Raw genomic sequence first — 27,883 nt, forward strand, 5'->3', positions numbered from 1 at the left:
ATCGCTCCCAATTCCAGCTAATCGCTCTCCCAATCCCAGCTAATCACTCCCAATTCCAGCTAATCGCTCTCCCAGTTCCAGCTAATCGCTCCCAATTCCAGCTAATCGCTTTCCCAATTCCAGCTAATCGCTACCAATTCCAGTTAATCGCTCCCAATTCCAGCTAATCGCTCCCAATTCCTGCTAATCGCTCCCAATTCCAGCTAATCGTTCCTAATTCCAGCTAATCGCTCCCAATTCCAGCTAATCGCTCCCAATTCCAGCTAATCGCTCCCAATTCCAGCCAATCGCTCTCCCAATTCCAGCGAATTGCTACCAATTCCAGCTAATCGCTCTCCCAATTCCAGCTAATCGCTCCCAATTCAAGCTCATCGCTCCCAATTCCACAAATCGCTCCCAATTCCAGCTAATCGCTCCCAATTCCAGCTAATCGCTCCCAATACCAGCTAATCGCTCCCAATTCCAGCTAATCGCTCCAATACCAGCTAATTGCTTTCCCAATTCCTGCTCATCGCTCCCAATACCAGCTAATCGCTCTCCCAGTTCCAGCTAATCGCTCCCAATTCCAGCTAATCGCTCCCAATTCCAGCTAATCATTCCCAATTCCAGCGAATCGCTCTCCCAATTCCAGCGAATCGCTCTCCCAATTCCAGATAATTTCTCCCAATTCCAACTACTCACTCCCAATTCCAGCTAATCGCTCCCAATTCCAGCTAATCGCTCCCAGTTCCAGAAATTCGCTTCCAATTCCAGCTAATCGCTCGCAATTCCAGCTAATCGCTCTCCCAATTCCAGCTAATCGCTCCCAGTTCCAGCTAATCGCTCCCAATTCCAGCTAATCGCTCCCAATTCCACAAATCGCTCCCAATTCCAGCTAATCGCTCCCAATTCCACAAATCGCTCCCAATTCCAGCTAATCGCTCCCAATTCCACAAATCGCTCCCAATTCCAGCTAATCGCTCTCCTCTTTGAGGACAGGAATGAGCCTGAGGTTTAATGGATAGTTTTGATACTCATTCTCCCATTGGCCTGGGGGACCGCCATATATTTCTGGGGGGGGGGGGGGGGGAGTCTGGGACAGGGGTCACAGGGGCTATCGCAGGTGACAGTCTCGTGGCAAACCTGCCATGACAACTTGTCCATGCCCGTCCTCTGCTCACCTCATCCCTCAGTGCCTTATCAAAGACTTTTGACATTGAGCAACATAATGAGATACTACTGAAGCAAATTGGAAGTCTAAATCAAGAGGGCAGGTTTTAAGGACAGACAGAAAGGAGAAGACAGTATGGGAGAGAGACTGAGAAATTTTGGGAGGGAATTCCAGAGTTGGGCACCTGAAGGCTGAGGGACAAGAGTTGGGGTGAGTTAGGACCCCGTGCTCAAGGAGGGACTGGCTAGAACTGAACCCTGTGCTTAAAGTTCAGTCTGAGCACAACCCTCGACAATTCAATCTTTTAAAAAAAATTTGAGTACCCAGTTATTTTTTTCTCCAATTTAGCGTGGCCAATCCACCTAACCTGCACATCTTTGGGTTGTGGGGGTGAAACCCACACAGACACGGGGAGAATGTGCAAACTCCACACGGACAGTGACCCAGGGCCGGGATTCGAACCCGGGTCCTCAGCGCCGCAGTCCCAGTGCTAACCACTGCGCCACATGTCGGCCCCTACAATTCGGCAGCATGGTAGCATTGTGGATAGCACAATTGCTTCACAGCTCCAGGGTCCCAGGTTCGATTCCGGCTTGGGTCACTGTCTGTGTGGAGTCTGTACATCCTCCCCGTGTGTGCGTGGGTTTCCTCCGGGTGCTCCGGTTTCCTCCCACAGTCCAAAGATGTGCAGGTTAGGTGGATTGGCCATGATAAATTGCCCTTAGTGTCCAAAATTGCCCTTAGTGTTGGGTGGGGTTACTAGGTTATGGGGATAGGGTGGAGGTGTTGACCTTGGGTTGGGTGCTCTTTCCAAGAGCCGGTGCAGACTCGATGGGCCAAATGGCCTCCTTCTGCACTGTAAATTCTATGATAAAAATTCGATCTTTAACCATCTGGTCGAGTCTAGCTCACCGGAGTTAATGCTTTGTACTTTAATCCCACTGCACTGCCTTCTCTCTCTCAGCCAATTACAGCCCTCTCCTCAAGTGTCTCTCTGTAAATTTAAACACTGTCTTCAATTTCTAATTACACCTTCTGTCCTTGTCCATGTTTGCAACTGAATGTTTCACTATTGTGTTGCAATCACATTAAAGCGGTGCTGGTTACTGATACCCTGTACAATGAGCCTCCTGCTGAGCTGCAGGTGGATCTTTTTAATGCACGTGTTCACGGTCCCAATTGACATTTTATTCTGAAATGGCTGATACTCCACAACCGAGAATATTTGCTTTCTGCTCTTGGCGCGAGCCCTTTTGTTCCGATTCCGTCATTTTGAGGGCCGAGGGATATGGGAATGCATCAAACGTTCCCTGTGAGTAATCCGGTATTCAGTCAGACTACCCAGCGAATTGAATCCGGGAAAAGTATCGGAAAGCAGAAATCGGGCTGATTGGAAACCAATTGGAAAATTTGCATACGTCCGGTGCGGTCACTCTAACTTGGAGGTGGCTTGTGGAGGAGCTGTTGTCAAGTGACACTTAAACCCGAAACACTTCTTCAGTGTTTCCCTCCCTACCCCCTCCTCTAACCAAAAAAAAACCAACCGCTGTAAAGATCAAGAGGAAGGCTCGAGGGCAGGTAGAAGTCGAAAGAAGTTGAACCGTGATGTCACAGCTGCAGGTAAGGGATTGGCTGGTGACTGGTAAGTAGTTTTTCTTTATTTTCCCTCAGGTGTTATCGTGCGGGGCGCAGAGGTTGCTGAGTGAGTGCTTGCTGAGCAGGGGAGTGAATAACAGGTAAGCTTGTTCTTTCTTTTTCTTTTTTTATCTAGAGGGGATGACAGGGAAGGTAGTGCAATGTTCCTCCTGCAGACTGCTTGAGGCGAGGGACGCCATCAGTGTCCCTGCTGATTTCATCTGTGGGAAGTGCACCCATCTGCAGCTCCTCAGAAACCGCGTTAGGGAACTGGAGCTGGAGCTGGATTAACTTTGGATCATTCGGGAGGCAGACGTGGTTATAGATTGAAGCTTCAGGGATGCAGTTACTCCGAAGAATAAAGGTAGATGGGTGACGGTTAGAGGGGCTGGGAGGAAGCAGTCAGTACAGGGGTCCCCTGAGGTCGTTCCCCTTAGTAACAAGTATGCCGCTGTGGATACTGTTGGGGTGGGGGGGGGGGGGACTTACCAGGGGTAAGCCATGGGGTACAGATCTCTGGCACAGTGTCTGTTCCTGTTGCTCAGAAGGGCAGGGGGGGAGAGGAACAGAGCATTAGTCATTGGAGACTCCATAGTTAGGGGGCTAGATAGGAAATTCTGTGGGAACGAGAGAGACTCGCGGTTGGTGTGTTGCCTCCCAGGTGCCAGGGTCCGTGATGTCTCGGATCGTGTTTTCGGGATCCTTAAGGGGGAGGGGGAGCAGCCCCAAGTCGGGGTCCACATAGGTACCAACGACATAGGTAGGAAAAGGGATAGGGATGTAAGGCAGGAATTCAGGGAGCTAGGGTGGAAACTTAGATCTAGGACAAACAGAGTTATTATCTCTGGGTTGTTACCCGTGCCACGTGCTATCGAGACGGGGAATAGGGAGAGAGAGGAGTTGAACACGTGGCTACAGGGATGGTGCAGGAGGGAGGGTTTCAGATTTCTGGATAATTGGGGCTCATTCTGGGGTCAGTGGGACCTCTACAAACGGGATGGTCTACACCTGGTCCGGAGGAGTACCAATATCCTGGGGGGGGGAAATTTGCTCATGCTCTTCGGGAGGGTTTAAACTAGTTCAGCAGGGGCTTGGGAACCTGAATTGTAGCTCCAGTATACAGGAGGTTGAGAGTAGTGAGGTCATGAGGAAGGTTTTAAAGTTGCAGGAGTGTACCGGCAGGCAGGAAGGTGGTTTAAAGTGTGTCTTCTTCAATGCCAGGAGCATCCGGAATAAGGTGGGTGAACTTGCGGCATGGGTTGGTACCTGGAACTTCGATGTTGTGGCCATTTTGGAGACATGGATAGATCAGGGACAGGAATGGTTGTTGCAGGTGCCGGGATTTAGATATTTCAGTAAGCACAGGGAAGGTGGTAAAAGAGGGGGAGGGGTGGCATTGTTAGTCAAGGATAGTATTACGGTGGCAGAAAGGACGTTTGATGAGGACTTGTCTACTGAGGTAGTATGGGCTGAGGTTAGAAACAGGAAAGGAGAGGTCACCCTGTTAGGGGTTTTCTACAGGCCTCCGAAAAGTTCCAGAGATGTAGAGGAAAGGATTGCAAAGATGATTCTGGATAGGAGCGAAAGCAACAGGGTAGTTTTTATGGGGGACTTTAACTTTCAAAATATTGACTGGAAACGCGAAAGTTCGAGTACTTTAGATGGGTCCGTTTTTGTCCAATGTGTGCAGGAGGGTTTCCTGACACAGTATGTAGATAGGCCAAGGAGAGGCGAGGCCATATTGGATTTGGTACTTGGTAATGAACCAGGACAGGTGTTAGATTTGGAGGTAGGTGAGCACTTTAGTGATAGTGACCACAATTTGATTACGTTTACTTTAGTGATGGAAAGGGATAAGTATATACTGCAGGGCAAGAGTTATATCTGGGGGAAAGGCAATTATGATGCAATGAGGCAAGACGTAGGATGCATCGGATGGAGAGGAAATGTGGAGCTTGTTCAAAGAACAGCTACTGCGTTCTTTGATAAGTGTGACTATCCTCCCTGTCTATGCCCCTCATAATTTTGTAAACTTCTATCAGGTCTCCCCTCAACCTCCTTCGTTCCAGTGAGAACAAACCGAGTTTATTCAACCGCTCCTCATAGCTAATGCCCTCCATACCAGGCAACATTCTGGTAAATCTCTTCTGCACCCTCTCTAAAGCCTCCACATCCTTCTGGTAGTGTGGCGACCAGAATTGAACACTATACTCCAAGTGTGGCCTAACTAAGATTCTATACAGCTGCAACATGACTTGCCAATTCTTATACTCAATGCCCCGGCCAATGAAGGCAAGCATGCCGTATGCCTTCTTGACTACCTTCTCCACTTGTGTTGCCCCTTTCAATGACCTGTGGACCTGTACTCCTAGATCTCTTTGACTTTCAATACTCTTGAGGGTTCTACCATTCACTGTATATTCCCTACCTGCATTAGACCTTCCAAAATGCATTACCTCACATTTGTCCGGATTAAACTCCATCTGCCATCTCTCCGCCCAAGTCTCCAAACAATCTAAATCCTGCTGTATCCTCTGACAGTCCTCATCGCTATCCGCAATTCCACCAACCTTTGTGTTGTCTGCAAACTTACTAATCAGACCAGTTACATTTTCCTCCAAATCATTTATATATACTACAAAGAGCAAAGGTCCCAGCACTGATCCCTGTGGAACACCACTGGTCACAGCCCTCCAATTAGAAAAGCATCCTTCCATTGCTACTCTCTGCCTTCTATGACCTAGCCAGTTCTGTATCCACCTTGCCATACGATTTCACCATCCTGTTACTAGTGTATCTTCCATATTCTGCCTTATTGCAGGCTGACCTATTTGGGTCATCAGAGCCATCGGAATCGAATGTTTCCCCAGAAACTTTTGTAAAGCTTTTGTCATCTGTTCGAATAAGGTATCCTAATCAGTAAACTGAACTCCTGTCAAAACCAGGAGCCTATCCATGTTGCTCACTCTAGCACAGTCAAGTAATTTAAAGGCCAACACAGACTGTGGCAATTCCAGGTTGTGTTTCTGCAGCCTTTTATATAGTCTGCCAAATTCCACTATATAGTCTTCCATGGAGATATCCTCCATTTTCCGGAACTTATCAAAATCCGACCATGCTTCATACGCACTTAACAAGTCATTTTTCTTATAAATCTTATCCATATAATGTAATAAAATCTCCAGACCTTCTTCTGAGTCTAACTCTTCCAATTCCAGCTCAGAAAGCACTTTGTTTCGGATTTTACTGCCATATGGTAGAGAAAGAGCCAATGCCATACCTTGTTTTCTCTTTCCCAAAGCAGTTACTTTAGTCCACATAACTACTGCACTTCTCCATTGATCGTACGATTCCCTTTCAGAAAATAAGGGAGGATAGTCATATCCAGCCATCTTTATCCTGGGTTCAGCCATGTATCTTTTTTTTTTTCCTTCTCACTCACTCCTTGGTTTGATCTGGAAAAGTTGTATCTTTCAAACCTTCACATTTGCACAGCAACCATCCTCTGCTACCATTGTTGTATGTTTTAGTTGCTGTGATATGAAGAGTCTAAAGTTCTTGTTCCTTTTCACCAAACACCATTTATTTCACTTCCACAGCCTCTGCACAAAACTCTTAACAACACACCACCTGACAGAGGCCACCTGAAGCCCCTTTACATATCAGTGTCAATTAGTGGATACTTAACATAAATGAGACAACTAATTGCAATGTCTCTTAACCCATTACTTTTTTTTAAGATATATTTTATTCAAGATTTTTTGGCCAAACATAACAGTACATAGTGTTTCCTTTATACATCAATAAAACAATATAAATAACAATGGCCAGTTTTAAACAAATAAATAAATAATATTTGAACAAAATCAAAAACAAAACTAAATGGCAACTGCCTTGTCCACGATAAATACTCTCCAAAAATACAATCCAACAATCCAATATACAATTACATATACCAAATACCTATACATATTATACATATACAATAACATCCCTGAGAGTCCTTCTGATTCCCCCCCCCCCACCCCTCCCCCCACCCCACCCCTCCCCCCAACCCCCCACCCCCCCCACTCCCCCCCCACCCCTCCCCCCACCCCTCCCCCCCACCCCCTCCCCCCACCCCCCCCCCCCCACCCCTCCCCACCCCACCCCACCCCACCCCACCCCCCCCACCCCTCCCCCCCACCCCTCCCCCCCCCACCCCCCCCACCCCCCCCCCCACCCCCCCTCCCCCCCCACCCCCCACCCCCCCCCACCCCTCCCCCCCACCCCTCCCCCCACCCCCCACCCCCCCTCCCCCCCCCATTCCCTCTATCTTTCTGTGAGGTATTCGACGAACGGTTGCCACCGCCTGGTGAACCCTTGAGCCGACCCCCTTAGAACGAACTTAATCCGTTCAAACTTTATAAACCCTGCCATGTCATTTATCCAGGTCTCCACACCCGGGGGCTTGGCTTCCTTCCACATTAACAATATCCTGCGCCGGGCTACTAGGGACGCAAAGGCCAAAACATCAGCCTCTTTCGCCTCCTGCACTCCCGGCTCTTCTGCAACCCCAAATATAGCCAGCCCCCAGCTTGGTTCGACCTGGACCCCCACCACCTTCGAAAGCACCTTTGCCACCCCCACCCAAAACCCCTGTAGTGCCGGGCATGACCAGAACATGTGGGTATGATTCGCTGGGCTTCTCGAGCATCTCGCACACCTATCCTCTACCCCAAAAAATTTACTGAGCCGTGCTCCAGTCATATGCGCCCTGTGTAACACCTTAAATTGTATCAGGCTTAGCCTGGCACACGAGGACGATGAGTTTACCCTACTTAGGGCATCAGCCCACAGCCCCTCCTCAATCTCCTCCCCCAGCTCTTCTTCCCATTTCCCTTTCAGCTCATCTACCATGATCTCCCCTTCGTCCCTCATTTCCCTATATATGTCTGACACCTTACCGTCCCCCACCCATGTCTCTGAGATCACTCTATCCTGCACCTCCTGCATCGGGAGCTGCGGGAATTCCCTCACCTGTTGCCTCGCAAAAGCCCTCAGTTGCATATACCGAAATGCATTCCCTTGGGGCAACCCATATTTTTCCGTCAGCGCTCCCAGACTCGCAAACGTCTCATCCACAAACAGATCTCTCAATTGTGTTACCCCTGCTCTTTGCCATGCTCCAAATCCTCCATCCATTCTCCCCGGAACAAACCTATGGTTATTTCTTATCGGGGACCGCACCGAGGCTCCCGTCTTTCCCCTATGCCGTCTCCACTGCCCCCAAATTTTCAGTGTAGCCACCACCACCGGGCTTGTGGTGTATTTCTTCGGTGAGAACGGCAACGGCGCCGTCACCATAGCTTGTAGGCTAGTCCCCCTGCAGGACGCCCTCTCCAATCTCTTCCACGCCGCTCCCTCCTCTTCTCCCATCCACTTACACACCATTGAGATATTGGCGGCCCAGTAGTACTCACTTAGGCTCGGTAGTGCCAGCCCCCCCATCCCTACTACGCTGCAAAAATCCCTTCCTCACTCTCGGGGTCTTCCCGGCCCACACAAAACTCATAATACTCTTCTCAATTCTTTTAAAATAAGCCTTCGTGACCACCACTGGGAGGCACTGAAACACAAAAAGGAATCTCGGGAGGACTACCATTTTAACCGCCTGCACCCTACCTGCCAGTGACAGGGATACCATGCCCCATCTCTTAAAGTCCTCCTCCATCTGCTCCACCAACCGCGTTAAATTTAACCTATGCAATGTACCCCAATTCTTGGCTATCTGGATCCCCAAGTACCGAAAGTCCCTTGTTACCTTCCTCAACGGTAAGTCCTCTATTTCTCTGCTCTGCTCCCCTGGATGCACCACAAACAACTCACTTTTCCCCATGTTCAATTTGTACCCTGAAAAAACTCCAAACTCCCCAAGTATCCGCATTATCTCTGGCATCCCCTCCGCCGGGTCCGCCACATATAGCAACAAATCATCCGCATACAGAGATACCCGGTGTTCTTCTCCTCCCCTGAGTACTCCCCTCCACTTCCTGGAACCCCTCAATGCTATTGCCAGGGGCTCAATCGCCAGTGCAAACAATAATGGGGACAGAGGACATCCCTGCCTCGTCCCTCTATGGAGCCGAAAATATTCAGACCCCCGTCCATTCGTGACTACGCTCGCCCTCGGGGCCCTATACAGCAGCTGTACCCATCTAATATACCCATCTCCAAAGTCAAATCTCCTCAGCACATCCCACAAATAATCCCACTCCACTCTATCAAATGCTTTCTCGGCATCCATCGCCACCACTATCTCCGCTTCCTCCTCTGGTGGGGGCATCATCATTACCCCTAACAGCCTCCGTATATTCGTATTCAGCTGTCTCCCCTTCAGAAACCCAGTTTGGTCCTCATGGACCACCCCGGGACACAATCCTCTATCCTCATTGCCATTACCTTGGCCAGAATCTTAGCGTCTACATTCAGGAGGGAAATAGGCCTATAGGACCCGCATTGCAGCGGGTCTTTTACTTTCTTTAGGAGAAGCGATATCGTTGCCTCTGACATAGCCGGGGGCAGCTGTCCCCTTTCCCTCGCCTCATTAAAGGTTCTCATCAGTAGCGGGGCCAGCAAGTCCACATATTTCCTATAAAATTCAACTGGGAATCCGTCTGGTCCCGGGGCCTTCCCCGCCTGCATGCTCCTAATTCCTTTCACTACCTCCTCTATTTCAATCTGTGCTCCCAGTCCCACCCTCTCCTGCTCCTCCACCGTAGGAAATTCCAGCTGGTCCAGAAAACACATCATTCTCTCCTTCCCATCCGGGGGCTGAGCTTCATATAATCTTTCATAGAATGCCTTGAACACTCCATTCACTCTCTCCGCTCCCCGCTCCATCTCTCCCTCCTCATCTCTCACTCCCCCTATCTCCCTCGCTGCTCCCCTTTTCCTCAGTTGGTGTGCCAGCAACCTGCTCGCCTTCTCCCCATATTCGTACTGTACACCCTGTGCCTTCCTCCATTGTGCCTCTGCATTACCCGTAGTCAGCAAATCAAATTCTACATGTAGCCTTTGCCTTTCCCTGTATAGTCCCTCCTTCGGTGCCTCCGCATATTGCCTGTCCACCCTCAGAAGTTCTTTCAGCAACCGCTCCTGTTCCCTACCCTCCTGCTTTCCTTTATGTGCCCTGATTGATATCAGCTCCCCTCTAACCACTGCCTTCAGCGCCTCCCAGACCACTCCCATCTGGACCTCCCCATTATCATTGAGTTCCAAGTACCTTTCAATACACCCCCTCACCCTTAAGCACACCCCCTCGTCCGCCAATAGTCCCATGTCCATTCTCCAGGATGGACGCTGTTCTTTTTCCTCTCCTATCTCCAAGTCCACCCAATGTGGAGCGTGATCCGAAATAGCTATAGCCGTATACTCCGTCCCCGTCACCTTCGGGATCAGCGCCCTTCCCAAAACAAAAACGTCTATCCGTGAATAAACTTTGTGGACATAGGAGAAAAACGAAAACTCCTTACTCCTAGGTCTACTAAATCTCCATGGGTCTACTCCTCCCATCTGCTCCATAAAGTCCTTAAGCACCCTAGCTGCTGCCGGCATCCTTCCGGTCCTGGACCTCGATCTGTCCAGCCCTGGGTCCAGCACCGTGTTAAAATCTCCACCCATTACCAACTTCCCCACCTCTAGGTCCGGGATACGTCCTAGCATGCGCCTCATAAAGTTGGCATCATCCCAGTTCGGGGCATATACGTTCACTAAGACCACCGCCTCCCCCTGTAATTTGCCACTCACCATCACGTATCTGCCCCCACTATCCGCCACTATGGTCTTTGCCTCAAACATTACCCGCTTCCCCACTAGTATAGCCACCCCCCTGTTTTTCGCATCTAGCCCCGAATGAAACACCTGCCCCACCCATCCTTTGCGTAGTCTGACCTGGTCTATCAGTTTCAAATGCGTCTCCTGTAGCATAACCACATCTGCCTTAAGTTTCTTTAGGTGTGCGAGTATCCGTACCCTCTTTATCAGCCCGTTCAGCCCTCTCACATTCCACGTGATCAGCCGGGTTGGGGGGCTCTTTACCCCCCCCCCCCTTGTCGACTAGCCATCCCCTTTTTTTAACCAGCTCCTCACCCGGTTCCCACGTAGCTGTGTCCCCCCCAGGTGGCGCCCCCCCGCCCCGCCCACCCCACCCCATACCAGCTCCCCCTTCTCCCCAGCAGCAGCAACCCAGTTAACCCCCCCCCACTAGATCCCCCACTAGCGTAATTGCACCCCCCATGTTGCTCCCAGAAGTCAGCAAACTCTGGCCGACCTCGGCTTCCCCCGTGACCTCGGCTTGCACTGTGCGACGCCCCCTCCTTCCTGCTTCCCTGTTCCCGCCATAATTATCATAGCGCGGGAACAAAGCCCGCGCTTCCCTTTTGGCCCCGCCCCCAATGGCCGACGCCCCCAGCTCCTCCACCTCCCTCCCTCCCTCCCCCACAACAAGGGGAAGAGAGAAAAGTTACCGGGTCGCAGGATTAACAACTTAAAAATCATCTCTCCTCTCCCCCCTTTTCCCCCCCCTCTTCGCCCCCCCTATTCGCCCCACCACTTTGTCTCAAACGTTCTTTTTTTATATAACCCACTTATTCCAATTTCTCTTCGACAATAAATGTCCATGCCTCATCCGCCGTTTCAAAGTAGTGGTGCTTCCCTTGATATGTGACCCACAGTCTTGCCGGCTGCAGCATTCCAAATTTGACCTTCCTTTTATGAAGCACCGCCTTGGCCCGATTAAAGCTCGCCCTCCTTCTCGCCACCTCCGCACTCCAATCCTGATATACGCGGATCACCGCGTTCTCCCACCTACAGCTCCGAGTTTTCTTTGCCCATCTGAGGACCCTCTCTCTGTCCTTATATCGGAGAAATCTCACCACTATGGCTCGAGGAATTTCTCCAGCCCTCGGTCTTCGCGCCATAACTCGATAGGCTCCCTCCACCTCCAACGGACCCGTCGGGGCCTCCGATCCCATTAACGAGTGCAGCATCGTGCTCACATATGCCCCGACGTCTGCCCCCTCTGCACCCTCGGGAAGACCAAGAATCCTTAAATTCTTCCTCCTCGCATTATCCTCCAGCACCTCCAGCCTTTCCACACACCTTTTATGGTGTGCCTCGTGCATCTCCGTCTTCACCGCCAGGCCCTGTATATCGTCCTCGTTCTCGGCAGCCTTTGCCTTCACGACCCGAAGCTCCTGCTCCTGGGTCTTTTGCTCATCCTTTAGCCCTTCAATCGCCTGTAATATCCGGGCCAACAGCTCCTTCTTCATCTCCTTTTTAAGCTCTTCCACGCAGCGCTTCAAGAACTCGTGTTGTTCAGGGCCCCATATTAAACTGCCACCTTCCGACGCCATCTTGGTTTTTGCTTGCCTTCCTTGCCGCTGCTCTAAAGGATCCACCGCAATCCGGCCACTTCCCTCTCCTTTTTCCATCCGTGTCCAGGGGGGATTCCCTTCTGGTTTACCGCACAGTGCTTTTAGCCGTTAAAATTGCCGTTGGGGCTCTTATTAAGAGCCCAAAAGTCCGTTCCACCGGGAGCTGCCGAAACGTGCGACTTAGCTGGTCATCGCCGCACCCAGAAGTCCTTAACCCATTACTTAACAATCCAGATGGTAAAGGTGTTGCTGAAGGTTTTGAATTTCAGAACTTCCCAATTTTTGTGCCCAAGTCCTTTTTTTGGAAGGTTATTGGGATGATTTGGAGGTTCATATGAGCGGGTAAGGCCCCGGGGGTTAGGGGGGTGTTCTTGGAGAGGGATCGACGGGGAGGGGGGTGGGGTTAGATAGTTCATTGGAGTGAACTTGATCATTACGTTGAAACATGGTTTGTATTTATTGCAAGGACATTTCCACAAAGGCCCCACGGGCGATCATTTGAGGCACGTTGTCCTTATCTGGCTCGAAAGAGGTTGAGAAAGTCGATGTGTGTCGAAGCCCGTTGTATCCTGGTTGAGTCTATCGAACGACGGCAGCGTTGCGAGGTCAGCGTGATGCCTGCTGACTCCGCATTTCACAGTTAACCGCCCCTCCAACTAAAACCGTCATCTGTCAACTGCCCCACTCCAGGCCTCTGGAGCAGCCCCGGGTATTTTTGAAAAGCATTTTATCGGAGGCATTTTCAAATATATACAAAACAAAGAAGATACAACACAAAAAACAATCGCGACAACAGCAAATAACAAAACATCCTTCCTCAGCGAGACTGGAGTGCAATCTGGCAGAGGCCTATCAGGACCGAGCCAACCTCAGAGGGGGAATTCTCAGCGTGGTGACCCCAATTGTTAAAAGTGAAAGTGATTTACCAGAGAGCATTCTACAGCCTGCAGGTTCTGGGTGAAGACTGGCATCAGAAGATCGCTGGCTACAAAGACCGCTACCTCGGCAGCAAAGAACCATCTCTGGCCTTTTAATCCCTGTTATTTCCAATCCTTTCCCTACCCCCACCATATGTTTGTCCTGTGTGTATCTGGGTGGAGGGTGGGATGGAGTTTTGGGGAATAGTTAGATTAGCAGATTATTGTTCCATTCTTACCATTATATATTCACTTTTCTTCCTTATTATTGTCATGTGAGGGTACCTTTAAGACATGGATGTTTAAGCAATGTACCGTTATGAAAACAGTGATGTCAGAGAGTGGGTGGAGCTGAAGTCAGGTCAGCCATTTTGCAGTTTAGTTTTGCAGGTTTTGTTTGAAAAGAGCTGGGTGTGTGTCTGTGTTTTGCAGTGAGCTGGATTTGCTGTGAGATTTCTGCCATTCTCCAGAAAATATATATATCCTTGAACCTGATGTGATTCTGTTTAAAGGTGTTAAGTCTCTTGGAAGTTTGAAGGAACATTTTAAGGAGTTATTTACTGTTGCAATATTTTCTGAGTTATCTTTGAAGTAAGAGGTATTAAGAGATCTAATGTTTATTTAAGATGTTAAGTTGAGTTCATGGAACAAACAGTGTTTTGTGTTTAAAAACCCACGTGTCCATAATTGTGATCCCACACGTGGGAAAGCAACAAGTCCATTGGAGAGAGAGGTTGGTTGAACTCCATGATACATTTTGGGGTTCTGAAAACACCTCACCCATAACAATTGGGGGCTCGAGGGGGATAAAAGTCTATCTATTGGACTGGCTTTTGTGAACTTAAAGACAGTGCAGGAGTGTTGCTTTTCCGGTATTTTACTTTAAGTGGGGAGAGTGTTGTGAACAATGGCTCTTTCAGAGGCTCAGAAGTTTTTGGGGGTGGAGAATGTCACACGTAGTACTTTACGGACAGAAACGAAAAGCAGACTGTTAGATTTGGCAAGAACATTGCAGTTAACATTACCTGACAAAATGTGAAAAGATGAGGTAATTATGGTTAAGCATTTAAAGTTGCCCGAGATAGAGTTTGACTCATTGGAAATGGCAAAAATTCAGTTGCAAATTAAACAAATGGAACATGAGAAAGAATTAAAGCGGCTGGTATACGAGAGTGAGATAGAGGAAAAAGAAAGAGAAAGAGAGAGAAAGGAAAAAGAAAGAGAAAGAGAGAGAGAGAAAAAAGGAGAGTGAAGAAAGGAGAAAAGAAAGAATAGCCCTAGCAGAACAAAAAAAAAGAAAGGGAGATACAGATCAGGGAAAAAGATAAAGAGAGGGAGTTTGAACTTCAGAAAATGGCCATGAAACATGACAATCAGTTAAAATTGGCAGACGTAAAGGGAAACGTACAGTTGGATGATAGTGATGAGGATAGTGAGAAAGAGCGTCATAGTCGAAGGCTTGGTGGGAATCTATTTAAATATGTCCAAGCATTGCCAAGGTTTGAAGAGAAGGAAGTGGAAGCCTTTTTCATTTCATTTGAGAAGGTAGCTAAACAAATGAAATGGCCACAGGACATGTGGGTGTTACTGATTCAAACAAAGCTGGTAGGTAGAGCGAGTGAAGTGTTTGCATCACTACCGGAGGAGGTATCTGGAACGTATGAGGAGGTGAAGAAATCCATCTTAAGTGCATATGAGCTAGTGCCTGAAGCTTACAGACAAAGGTTTAGAAATTTAAGGAAAGAATTTGGTCAATCATACATGGAGTTTGAAAGGCTCAGAGTAATTTTGATAGGTGGATAAGGGCTTTGAAAATAGACCAAACGTATGAAGCTCTCAGAGAAATTATACTTTTGGAGGAGTTTAAAAATTCAATTCCTGATGTAGTGAGAACTCATGTGGAAGAACAGAGGGGTTAAAACTGCGAGATTAGCAGCAGAAATGGCAGATGATTATGAATTAGTTCATAAATCAAAGATTGGTTTCCGACATCAGTTTCAGCCGGTGAGGGATAGAAACTGGGGACATGAGAAATACTCAAGTGGTAAAGGTAAAGGTGATCTGATGGGAGATAATAAAGAGAGTGTACCTCAGATTAAAAAAGAAATCCAGGAGGGTGGAAAAGAAATGAAAAGTTTCAGATGTTTTCACTGTAATAAACTAGGCCATGTAAAGTCACAGTGTTGGTGGTTGAAGAAAAGCACTGGGAAGGCTGATGTGATAAAACAGGATAAGACAGTGGGGTTTGTAAGAGTGGTAAAGGAAAGCCCAAGGGAAGCGAAGGAGGTGCAAACGATTGTTCAGCCTGTTCAAAAAGTAATTGTTAAGAAGGTGCCAGATGTATTTGAAGAATTTACTTGTGTGGGTAAAGTTTACTCATGTGTATCAGGAGGAGCAGGTAGAGAAGTCACAATTTTAAGAGATACAGGGGCTAGTCAATCTTTAATGGTAAGAGATGAGGAATTATGTAGTTTGGGAAGAATGTTGCCAGAAAAGGTGGTGATATGTGGAATTCAGGGTGAGAGAAGCAGTGTTCTATTATATAAGGTAAGGTTGGAAAGTCCAGTGAAGAGTGGTGAAGTGGTAGTAGGAGTAATAGATAAACTATCTTGTCCAGGAATACAGTTTATCTTGGGTAATGATATAGCTGGATCGCAGGTGGGAGTGATGCCTACTGTGGTTGGTAAACCATTGGAAAATCAGTCAACTGACGTGTTGAAGGACGAATATCCTGGGATTTTTCTGGATTGTGTAGTAACAAGGTCACAAAGTCACAGGTTAAGACAAGAGGAGAAATCAAAGAGTGAAGATGAAGTTGAAGTGCAATTATCAGAAACGATTTTTGATCAGATGGTTGAAAAAGAACAAGAACAGGTGGAGGATGAGGCGGATATTTTTAGTTCAGGAAAATTGGCGGAGTTACAACAGAAAGATGTAGAAATAATACGGATAAATCAGAAAGCATATACGGAGGAGGAATCTGAGTGTATAACAGAGTGTTATTACCGTAAAAATGATGTCTTGATGAGAAAATGGAGACCTGTACATATGCAGGCGGATGAAAAGTGGGCAGAGGTTCATCAAGTAGTATTGTCGGTAGGGTATAGAAAGGAGGTGTTGCGAGTTGCACATGAGGTACCAGTGGGAGGTCATTTGGGAATAAGGAATTATGGACTACATAAAGATGTAGTTAAATTTTGTCAATCATGTCACACATGTCAAGTGATGGGGAAACCTCAAGCAGTGATAAAACCAGCGCCCTTAATACCCATTCCAGCATTTGTGGAACCTTTTGCAAGGGTCCTAATCGATTGTGTAGGACCGCTTCCTAAAACATATCTTTTGACAGTAATGGATGTGTCTACTAGGTTTCCAGAGGCCATTCCAGTACATAATATTACAGCTAAAAGGATTGTGGAGGAGTTACTTAAATTCTTTACTAGATATGGACGACCCACAGAAATTCAATCGGATCAAGGAACAAATTTTACTTCAAAGTTATTCAAAGTAGTTCTGATAGCTTAGGAATAAAACAGTTTAATTTAACTGCGTACCATCCAGAATCGCAGGGAGCGTTAGAAAGGTGGCATCAGACATTAAAGAGAATGTTGAGGGCGTATTGTCAAGATTATCTAGAGGATTGGGATAAAGGAATCCCATTTGTATTGTTTGCAATTAGGGATGCACCTAATGAGTCTACCAAATTCAGTCCTTTTGAACTCATTTTTGGTCATGTGGTAAGAGGACCACTTAAATTGATTAAGGAAAAATTGGTGGGTGAGAAATCGGAAATTACACTATTGGATTACGTGTCAAATTTTAGGGAATGATTAAATAAAGCAGGTGAATTGGCTAGACAACATTTGAAAGTTGCACAAAATGTGATGAAACGGGTAGCGGACAAGAAATCCAAAGTTTGTAGTTTTGCCAGTGGGGATAAAGTTTTAGTGTTGTTACCAGAGGTAGATGAGCCTTTAAAAGCTAGGTTTTGTGGACCGTATCAGGTTGAAAGGAAATTAAGTGAGGTGAATTATCTGGTAAAAACACCAGATAGAAGGAAGACTCACCGAGTGTGTCATGTGAATATGCTTAAAAGGTACTTTGAAAGGGAAGGAGAGAAAAAGGAGGTTTTAATGATTCTAACTCAAAGTGACGAACCAAATCCAGATGACTGTGAATTTGACATACCTCAAATTAAATTGGAAAGCAAGGATGTTCTTAAAAGTTACCTTCCAAAGGAAAAACGAACTGACCTGAAAGAGTCATTGATATCACATGGGCAAGTTTGTCGAGACAAATTGGGAAGTACTAAAATGGCTATACATGATGTAGATGTGGGAAATGCTGTTCCGATCAAACAACATCAATACAGACTTAACCCTTTGAAATTGGCACAGGTTAACAGAGAGATTGAGAGTATGCTTAAAAATGGCATAATTGAAGTGGGTTGCAGCCAATGGAGCTCACCCATAGTGATGGTACCTAAACCAGACGGTACCCAATGGTTGTGTGGGGACTATAGAAAGGTTAAAGCAGTTACAAGAACAGACTCTTATCCTGTCCCACGTTTGAAGGATTGCATTGAGAAAGTGGGACAATCTGCTTTTATTTCCAACTTCCAGACAGGGAAAGAACATTTAAAACATCGTATGGAGTTCTTTGATCGACTTCAGGAGGGGGGTTTGGTGATGAACCGAGCCGAAAGTGAATTTGGAGAAGCCCGAATCACTTTCCTTGAGGGGTTTCCGATACCCTCAAGACGATGGGAGGCAATGCAATCTCTTAACATAAATGAATTTGATTGAACTTTTGTGCAAAGGTTTTGTGGTGTGATTACTCCACTGATGGAATTGCTGAAGAAACGTAAAAAATTCAATGGACAGCGGACTTTCAACAGGCATTTGACGGCCTGAAAGCTGTGATCACCAATGCTCCTGTATTGGAGAATTGCAAGGGGCTCTGTGGTCAGATTGAACTAAAGTATCTGATTCTGAAGAGAAATGGCGAGGAGTAGAGGAATGGATGGATCGTGCAGAGACTTTGTTCAAAGAGACTGTCAGTCGAGAAGGATTTCAGTTGGAGGAAGAAGAACAAAGAAAAATGGACTATATTATTACACCTGTTTGAGTGCGTTGTTTTCTTTAAATGAAAATGTATATTTACTGTGTGCATTTCTTAGTGGATGGGGCAAAAGTGAAAAATGAAACCATCTTGAAGTTGATGGTTTATTTTTTTCTTGGGGGGAGGCGTCGTGTGAGGGTACCTTTAAGACATGGATGTTTAAGCAATGTACCTTTAAGAAAACAGTGATGTCAGAGAGTGGGTGGAGCTGAAGTCAGGTCAGCCATTTTGCAGTTTAGTTTTGCAGGTTTTGTTTGAAAAGAGCTGGGTGTGTGTCTGTGTTTTGCAGTGAGCTGGATTTGCTGTGAGATTTCTGCCATTCTACAGAAAATATATATATCCTTGAACCTGATGTGATTCTGTTTAAAGGTGTTAAGTCTCTTGGAAGTTTGAAGGAACATTTTAAGGAGTTACTTACTGTTGCAATATTTTCTGAGTTATCTTTGAAGTAAGGGGTGTTAAGAGATCCAATGTTTATTTGATAGGTTAAGTTGAGTTCATGGAATAAACATTGTTTTGTGTTAAAAACCACGTGTCCATAATTGTAATCCCACACCTAGGGAACAAGCCGTGTGCTAGGAAAAGCAACCAGTCCATTGGAGAGAGAGGTTGATTGAACCCCATGATACATTTTGGGGTTCTGAAAACACCTCGCCCATAATATTATAAACAAACAGTTTAATGTTTTTCTTATAAATCTGGTGCCTGTAACTCATTGGAGCAATCGAGGGTTGAAGATCTCAGGAAACTACACAAATTCTTGGTTAATTCACTTGTAATTATAATCTTTATTGTCACAAGTCAGCTTATATTAACACTGCAATGAAGTTACTGTGAAAATCCCCTCGTCGCCACATTCCGGCGCCTGTTTGGGTACACGGAGGAAGAATTCAGAATGTCCAAATTACCTAACAGCACGTCTTTCGGGACTTGTGGGAGGAAATCGGAGCACCCGGAGGAAACCCACGCAGGCACGGGGAGAATGTGCAGAATCCGCACAGACAGTGACCCAAGCAGGAATCGAACCTGGGACCCTGGTGCTGTGAAGCAACAGTGCTAACCACTCTGCCACCGTGCCGCCCAGAGTCTCCTGGGTTGGTGGGGCTGGAATTGACCGTGCGGTCGCCCAGGGTGTTGTGACAGCACCTCTACGTCTCTATGTTTCTGTGTGCATTCGTGTCCTTTTTCCTGGGAATGTCTGAGTACATGTGATTATCTCTGTCTGTGCATCATTCTGGGTTTGCTTGTTTTTAATTTAGTGTACCCAATTATTTATTTATTTTTTCCAATTAAGGGGCAATGTAGCGTGGCCAATCCACCTACCCTGCACATCTTTGGGTTGTGGGGGCGAAACTCACGCAGACACGGGGAGAATGTGCAAACTCCACACGGACAGTGACCCGGGGTCATTCTGTGTTCTATTTGTGCGCAAACGTCTCTGTTTGTGTACATGCTGTGTTTGTACACGTCTGTGTTTGTACGTGGCTGTGTTTGCGCACATGTGTGTCTGTATGTTTGGCTACACAAGTGTTCACTCCAATGTACCACCTGCGACTGTCACTAACAACAGAATCAATCACAGGCTGCCTGAGACCCATTCTCCACGGTAAATCCTGTCTGACAAGGACATGGTCCACATGTCAATCACAACATTGATCTAAAGTAATGAGCCTTCCTGTCTAATTTGATAGGCCTCACACGACATAAAGCCTTTTAATTACAGCTCAGACCTTCACTGCCTGGTCCCGCACAGAAGCTGAGAGGTGGGGAAGGCCTTTCCGAATTACTGACAGCACTCGTCAATTCCCCTTCATATTGGTCACATTTAAATCTGACACATTGCTGTGTCTAAGTGAGGACACTTTGACCTCACGGTTTCAGCTGGAATTAAAAACAGCTTACTCCAAAGGACAGGTTACGTCTGAACTCCCCGAGTATCCTTCCTGTGCCTGGAGGAGTGCTGACTCCATCCACACTTGTTGCCAATCTTACTGCGTGAGGCAGGAGAGGAGCTTGTTAGAGGATGGAGGGCATCACAATGCACCTGATTCTGTCTTCATTCATCATTCACTCCCTCGCATTTCAACACACTCACTGAATACTGGATGTTATATCATTCCTTTGATTCCTTATTTTATGTTCGGTCCATCTTGTTGTCTAAATGAGGTATGTTGAAGAATCAAATGTTAGATATGGAGTAAAGCTCTCTCTACACTGTCCCCATCAAACACTCCCAGGACAGGTACAGCACGGGGTTAGATACAGAGTAAAGCTCCCGCTACACTGTCCCCATCAAACTCTCCCAGGACAGGTACAGCACGGGGTTAGATACAGAGTAAAGCTCCCTCTACACTGTCCCCATCAAACACTCCCAGGACAGGTACAGCACGGGGTTAGATACAGAGTAAAGCTCCCTCTACACTGTCCCCATCAAACACTCCCAGGACAGGTACAGCACGGGGTTAGATACAGAGTAAAGCTCCCTCTACACTGTCCCGATCAAACACTCCCAGGACAGGTACAGCACGGGGTTAGATACAGAGTAAAGCTCCCTCTACACTGTCCCCATCAAACACTCCCAGGACAGGTACAGCACGGGGTTAGATACAGAGTAAAGCTCCCTCTACACTGTCCCCATCAAACACTCCCAGGACAGGTACAGCACGGGGTTAGATACAGAGTAAAGCTCCCTCTACACTGTCCCCATCAAACACTCCCAGGACAGGTACAGCACGGGGTTAGATACAGAGTAAAGCTCCCTATACACTGTCCCCATCAAACATTCCCAGGACAGGTACAGCACAGGGTTCGATACAGAGTAAAGCTCCCTCTACACTGTCCCCATCAAACACTCCCAGGACAGGTATAGCACGGGGTTAGATACAGAGTAAAGCTCCCTCTACACTGTCCCCATCAAACACTCCCAGAACAGGTACAGCACGGGGTTAGCTACAGAGTAAATCTCCCTCGACACTGTCCTCATCAAACACTCCCAGGACAGGTACAGCATGGGAATAGATACAGAGTAAAGCTCCCTCTACACTGTCCCCATCAAACACTCCCAGGACAGGTACAGCACGGGGATAGATACAGAGTAAAGCTCCCTCTACACTGTCCCCATCAAACACTCCCAGGACAGGTACAGCACGGGGATAGATACAAAGTAAAGCTCCCTCTACACTGTCCCCATCAAACACTCCCAGGACAGGTACAGCACGGGGATAGATACAGAGTAAAGCTCCCTCTACTCTGTCCCCATCAAACACTCCCAGGACAGGTACAGCACGGGGTTAGATACAGAGTAAAGCTCCCTCTACACTGTCCCCATCAAACACTCCCAGGACAGGTACAGCACAGGGTTAGATAGAGAGTAAAGCTCCCTCTACACTGTCCCCATCAAACACTCCCAGGACAGGTACAGCACGGGGTTAGATACAGAGTAAAGCTCCCTCTACACTGTCCCCATCAAACACTCCCAGGACAGGTACAGCACGGGGTTAGATACAGAGTAAAGCTCCCTCTACACTGTCCCCATCAAACACTCCCAGGACAGGTACAGCACGGGGTTAGATACAGAGTAAAGCTCTCTCGACACTGTCCCCATCAAACATTCCCAGGACAGGTACAGCACGGGGTTAGATACAGAGTAAAGCTCCCTCTACACTGTCCCCATCAAACACTCCCAGGACAGGTACAGCACGGGGTTAGATACAGAGTAAAGCTCCCTCTACACTGTCCCCATCAAACACTCCCAGGACAGGTACAGCACGGGGTTAGATACAGAGTAAAGCTCCCTCTACTCTGTCCCCATCAAACACTCCCAGGACAGGTACAGCACGGGGTTAGATACAGAGTAAAGCTCCCTCTGCACTGACCCCATCAAACACTCCCAGGACAGGTACTGCACGGGGTTAGATGCAGAGTAAAGCTCTCTCTACACTGTCCCCATCAAACACTCCCAGGACAGGTACAGCACGGGGTTAGATACGGAGTAAAGCTCCCTCTACACTGTCCCCATCAAACACTCCCAGGACAGGTACAGCACGGGGTTAGATACGGAGTAAAGCTCCCTCTACACTGTCCCCATCAAACACTCCCAGGACAGGTACAGCACGGGGTTAGATACAGAGTAAAGCTCCCTCTACACTGTCCTCATCAAACACTCCCAGGACAGGCACAGCACGGGGTTAGATACAGAGTAAAGCTCCCTCTACCCTATCCCGACCAAACACTCGCAGGGCAGGTACAGCACGGGGTTAGATACAGAGTAAAGCTCCCTCTACACTGTCCCCATCAAACTCTCCCAGGACAGGTACAGCACGGGGATAGATACAGAGTAAAGCTCCCTCTACACTGTCCTCATCAAACACTCCCAGGACAGGTACAGCACGGGGATAGATACAGAGTAAAGCTCCCTCTACACTGTCCCCATCAAACACTCCCACGACAGGTACAGCACGGGGTTAGATACAGAGTAAAGCTCCCTCTACACTGTCCCCATCAAACACTCCCAGGACAGGTACAGCACGGGGTTAGATACAGAGTAAAGCTCCCTCTACACTGTCCCCATCAAACACTCCCAGGACAGGTACAGCACGGGGTTAGATACAGAGTAAAGCTCCCTCTACACTGTCCCCATCAAACACTCCCAAGACAGGTACAGCACGGGGTTAGAAACAGAGTAAAGCTCCCTCTACTCTGTCCCCATCAAACACCCCCAGGACAGGTACAGCACGGGGTTAGATACAGAGTAAAGCTCCCTCTGCACTGACCCCATCAAACACTCCCAGGACAGGTACTGCACGGGGTTAGATACAGAGTAAAGCTCTCTCTACACTGTCCCCATCAAACACTCCCAGGACAGGTACAGCACGGGGTTAGATACGGAGTAAAGCTCCCTCTACACTGTCCCAATCAAACACTCCCAGGACAGGTACAGCACGGGGTTAGACACGGAGTAAAGCTCCCTCTACACTGCCCCATCAAACACTCCCAGGACAGGTACAGCACGGGGTTAGATACGGAGTAAAGCTCCCTCTACACTGTCCTCATCAAACACTCCCACGACAGGCACAGCACGGGGTTAGATACAGAGTAAAGCTCCCTCTACCCTATCCCCACCAAACACTCGCAGGACAGGTACAGCACGGGGTTAGATACGGAGTAAAGCTGCCTCTACACTGTCCTCATCAAACACTCCCAGGACAGGCACAGCACGGGGTTAGATCCAGAGTAAAGCTCCCTCTACACTGTCTCCATCAAACACTCCCAGGACAGGTACAGCACGGGGTTAGATACAGAGTAAAGCTCCCTCTACACTGTCCCCATCAAACACTCCCAGGACAGGTACAGCACGGGGTTAGATACGGAGTAAAGCTCCCTCTACACTGTCCCCATCAAACACTCCCAGGACAGGTACAGCACGGGGTTAGATACAGAGTAAAGCTCCCTCTACACTGTCCCCATCAAACACTCCCACGACAGGTACAGCACGGGGTTAGATACAGAGTAAAGCTCTCGCTACACTGTCCCCATCAAACACTCCCAGAACAGGTACAGCACGGGGTTAGATACGGAGTAAAGCTCCCTCTATATTGTCCCCATCAAACACTCCCAGGACAGGTACAGCACGGGGTTAGATACGGAGTAAAGCTCCCTCTATATTGTCCCCATCAAACACTCCCAGGACAGGTACAGCACGGGGTTAGATACAGAGTAAAGTTCCCTCTACACTGCCCCATCAAACACTCCCAGGACAGGTACAGCACGGGGTTAGATACAGAGTAAAGTTCCCTCTACACTGCCCCATCAAACACTCCCAGGACAGGTACAGCACGGGGTTAGATACAGAGTAAAGTTCCCTCTACACTGCCCCATCAAACACTCCCAGGACAGGTACAGCACCGGGTTAGATACAGAGTAAAGCTTCCTCTACCCTGTCCCCATCAAACACTCCCAGGACAGGTACAGCATGGGGTTAGATACAGAGTAAAGCTCCCTCTACACTGTCCCCATCAAACACTCCCAGGACAGGTACAGCATGGGGTTAGATACAGAGTAAAGCTCCCTCTACACTGTCCCCATCAAACACTCCCAGGACAGGTACAGCATGGGGTTAGATACAGAGTAAAGCTCCCTCTACACTGTCCCCATCAAACACTCCCAGGACAGGTACAGCATGAGGTTAGATACAGAGTAAAGCTCCCTCTACGCTGTCCCCATCAAACACTCCCAGGACAGGTACAGCACGGGGTTAGATACAGAGTAAAGCTCCCTCTACACTGTCCCCATCAAACACTCCCAGGACAGGTACAGCACCGGGTTAGATACAGAGTAAAGCTTCCTCTACCCTGTCCCCATCAAACACTCCCAGGACAGGTACAGCATGGGGTTAGATACAGAGTAAAGCTCCCTCTACACTGTCCCCATCAAACACTCCCAGGACAGGTACAGCATGGGGTTAGATACAGAGTAAAGCTCCCTCTACACTGTCCCCATCAAACACTCCCAGGACAGGTACAGCATGGGGTTAGTTACAGAGTAAAGCTCCCTCTACACTGTCCCCATCAAACACTCCCAGGACAGGTACAGCATGAGGTTAGATACAGAGTAAAGCTCCCTCTACGCTGTCCCCATCAAACACTCCCAGGACAGGTACAGCACAGGGTTAGATACAGAGTAAAGCCACCTCAGGTTGAAATGAACCATTTAGGCCTCGGTGACCTCTCGGACCCTGATCTGTCTTTTGACCTCATGACATATCAGCACCGCCTCCACCTGCAAAACATTGACTCCCTCCTCCTGAATCTCTGAGTCAATCCCTTGCCTCTGTCAGCATCCGCGACTCTCGTTGTCCCCTGCTCACTTCCCATCGTCATTGTGGCGGCACAGTGGTTAGCACTGCTGCCTCACAGCACAGTGACACAGTGGTTAGCACTGCTGCCTCACAGCACGGTGACACAGTGGTTAGCACTGCTGTCTCACAGCACGGCGGCACAGTGGTTAGCACTGCTGCCTCACAGCACGGTGACACGGTGGTTAGCACTGCTGCCTCACAGCACGGTGACACAGTGGTTAGCACTGCTGCCTCACAGCACGGTGACACAGTGGTTAGCACTGCTGCCTCACAGCACGGTGACACGGTGGTTAGCACTGCTGCCTCACAGCACGGTGACACAGTGGTTAGCACTGCTGCCTCACAGCACGGCGACACAGTGGTTAGCACTGCTGCCTCACAGCACAGTGACACAGTGGTTAGCACTGCTGTCTCACAGCACGGTGACACGGTGGTTAGCACTGCTGCCTCACAGCACGGTGTCACGGTGGTTAGCACTGCTGCCTCACAGCACGGTGACACAGTGGTTAGCACTGCTGCCTCACAGCACGGTGACACAGTGGTTAGCACTGCTGCCTCACAGCACGGTGACACAGTGGTTAGCACTGCTGACTCACAGCACGGTGACACGGTGGTTAGCACTGCTGCCTCACAGCACGGTGACACAGTGGTTAGCACTGCTGACTCACAGCACGGTGACACGGTGGTTAGCACTGCTGCCTCACAGCACGGTGACACAGTGGTTAGCACTGCTGCCTCACAGCACAACGGCACAGTGGTTAGCACTGCTGTCTCACAGCAGGGCGACACAGTGGTTAGCACTGCTGCCTCACAGCACGATGACACAGTGGTTAGCACCGCTGCCTCACAGCAGGGCGACACAGTGGTTAGCACTGCTGCCTCACAGCACGGTGACACAGTGGTTAGCACTGCTGCCTCACAGCACGACGGCACAGTGGTTAGCACTGCTGTCTCACAGCAGGGTGACACAGTGGTTAGCACTGCTGCCTCACAGCACGGTGACACAGTGGTTAGCACTGCTGTCTCACAGCACAGTAACACATTGGTTCGCACTGCTGTCTCACAGCACGGTGACACAGTGGTTAGCACTGCTGCCTCACAGCACGGTGACACGGTGGTTAGCACTGCTGTCTCACAGCACGGTGACACAGTGGTTAGCACTGCTGTCTCACAGCACAGTGACACGGTGGTTAGCACTGCTGTCTCACAGCACGGTGACACAGTGGTTAGCACTGCTGCCTCACAGCACGGCGGCACAGTGGTTAGCACTGCTGACTCACAGCAGGGCGACACAGTGGTTAGCACTGCTGACTCACAGCACGGCGACACAGTGGTTAGCACTGCTGTCTCACAGCACGGTGACACAGTGGTTAGCACTGCTGTCTCACAGCACGGCGACACAGTGGTTAGCACTGCTGCCTCACAGCACGGTGACACAGTGGTTAGCACTGCTGCCTCACAGCACGGTGACACAGTGGTTAGCACTGCTGTCTCACAGCACGGCGACACAGTGGTTAGCACTGCTGCCTCACAGCACGGTGACACAGTGGTTAGCACTGCTGCCTCACAGCACGGTGACACAGTGGTTAGCACTGCTGCCTCACAGCACCGTGACACAGTGGTTAGCACTGCTGTCTCACAGCACGGTGACACAGTGGTTAGCACTGCTGTCTCACAGCACGGTGACACAGTGGTTAGCACTGCTGCCTCACAGCACGGTGACACAGTGGTTAGCACTGCTGTCTCACAGCACGGCAGCACAGTGGTTAACACTGCTGCCTCACAGCACCGTGACACAGTGGTTAGCACTGCTGCCTCACAGCACGGTGACACAGTGGTTAGCACTGCTGCCTCACAGCACGGCGGCACAGTGGTTAGCACTGCTGTCTCACAGCACGGTGACACAGTGGTTAGCACTGCTGTCTCACAGCACGGCAGCACAGTGGTTAACACTGCTGCCTCACAGCACCGTGACACAGTGGTTAGCACTGCTGCCTCACAGCACGGCGACACAGTGGTTAGCACTGCTGCCTCACAGCACGGCGACACAGTGGTTAGCACTGCTGCCTCACAGCACCAGGGACCCTGGTTCAGATTCTCGGTATAAGTGGGCAGCCATTTAGGATTGCGATGAAGAGAAATCTCAACTCTCAGTGAATCTTTGGAAACCTGTACTCCAAAGAGCTTCGGACAGATGGATAGATTGTTTGGATGGGAGTGGGTGAAAGGCTGTGAAGGTGGTGTGGGAAAGTATCATTGATGCGGTAAAAGATCAGTCATAATCATTTTGAATATTGGGGCACTAACAATAGGCCAGATAGAGTCATTCAGCTCCTGTTTCTAATGTCACCGTTAAAGAGCAAACTCCACACAGGCCCCCGAGGCGGGAATTGCGTTGGGCATGCAGCTGCCCAGACTACTATCATGTCCCGGGAACGTGGGCAGTGGATCCTGGACGTTTGGGGTGGTAGGGATCAGGGACGCTCGGGATGGGGAAGAGGGGGGTGGGGAACAGGTTTTGGAGGCTTGGCAGAGTGGCATAAAGTGGGGGTTTGGTCTTGGGGGTGATGCACCCCGATTTCCACAGGGCCTTCCCCCCCAAAGGAGGCATCCCACTTTCTTCCCACCTTTTAACCAGCTGGGTTGAAAGAACGCCCTGCCCACTTCCACACGCCTGCACACGCCAGCCACAAATGGTGTGGGCAGTGATCGGCAGCACACGCCTGCCACACGCCGGCCACAAATGGTGTGGGCAGTGTATCGGCAGCACACGCCTGCCACACATGGT

The sequence above is a fragment of the Scyliorhinus torazame genome, chromosome 2 (genome assembly GCF_047496885.1).
Source record: "Scyliorhinus torazame isolate Kashiwa2021f chromosome 2, sScyTor2.1, whole genome shotgun sequence".
NCBI lineage: Eukaryota > Metazoa > Chordata > Chondrichthyes > Carcharhiniformes > Scyliorhinidae > Scyliorhinus > Scyliorhinus torazame.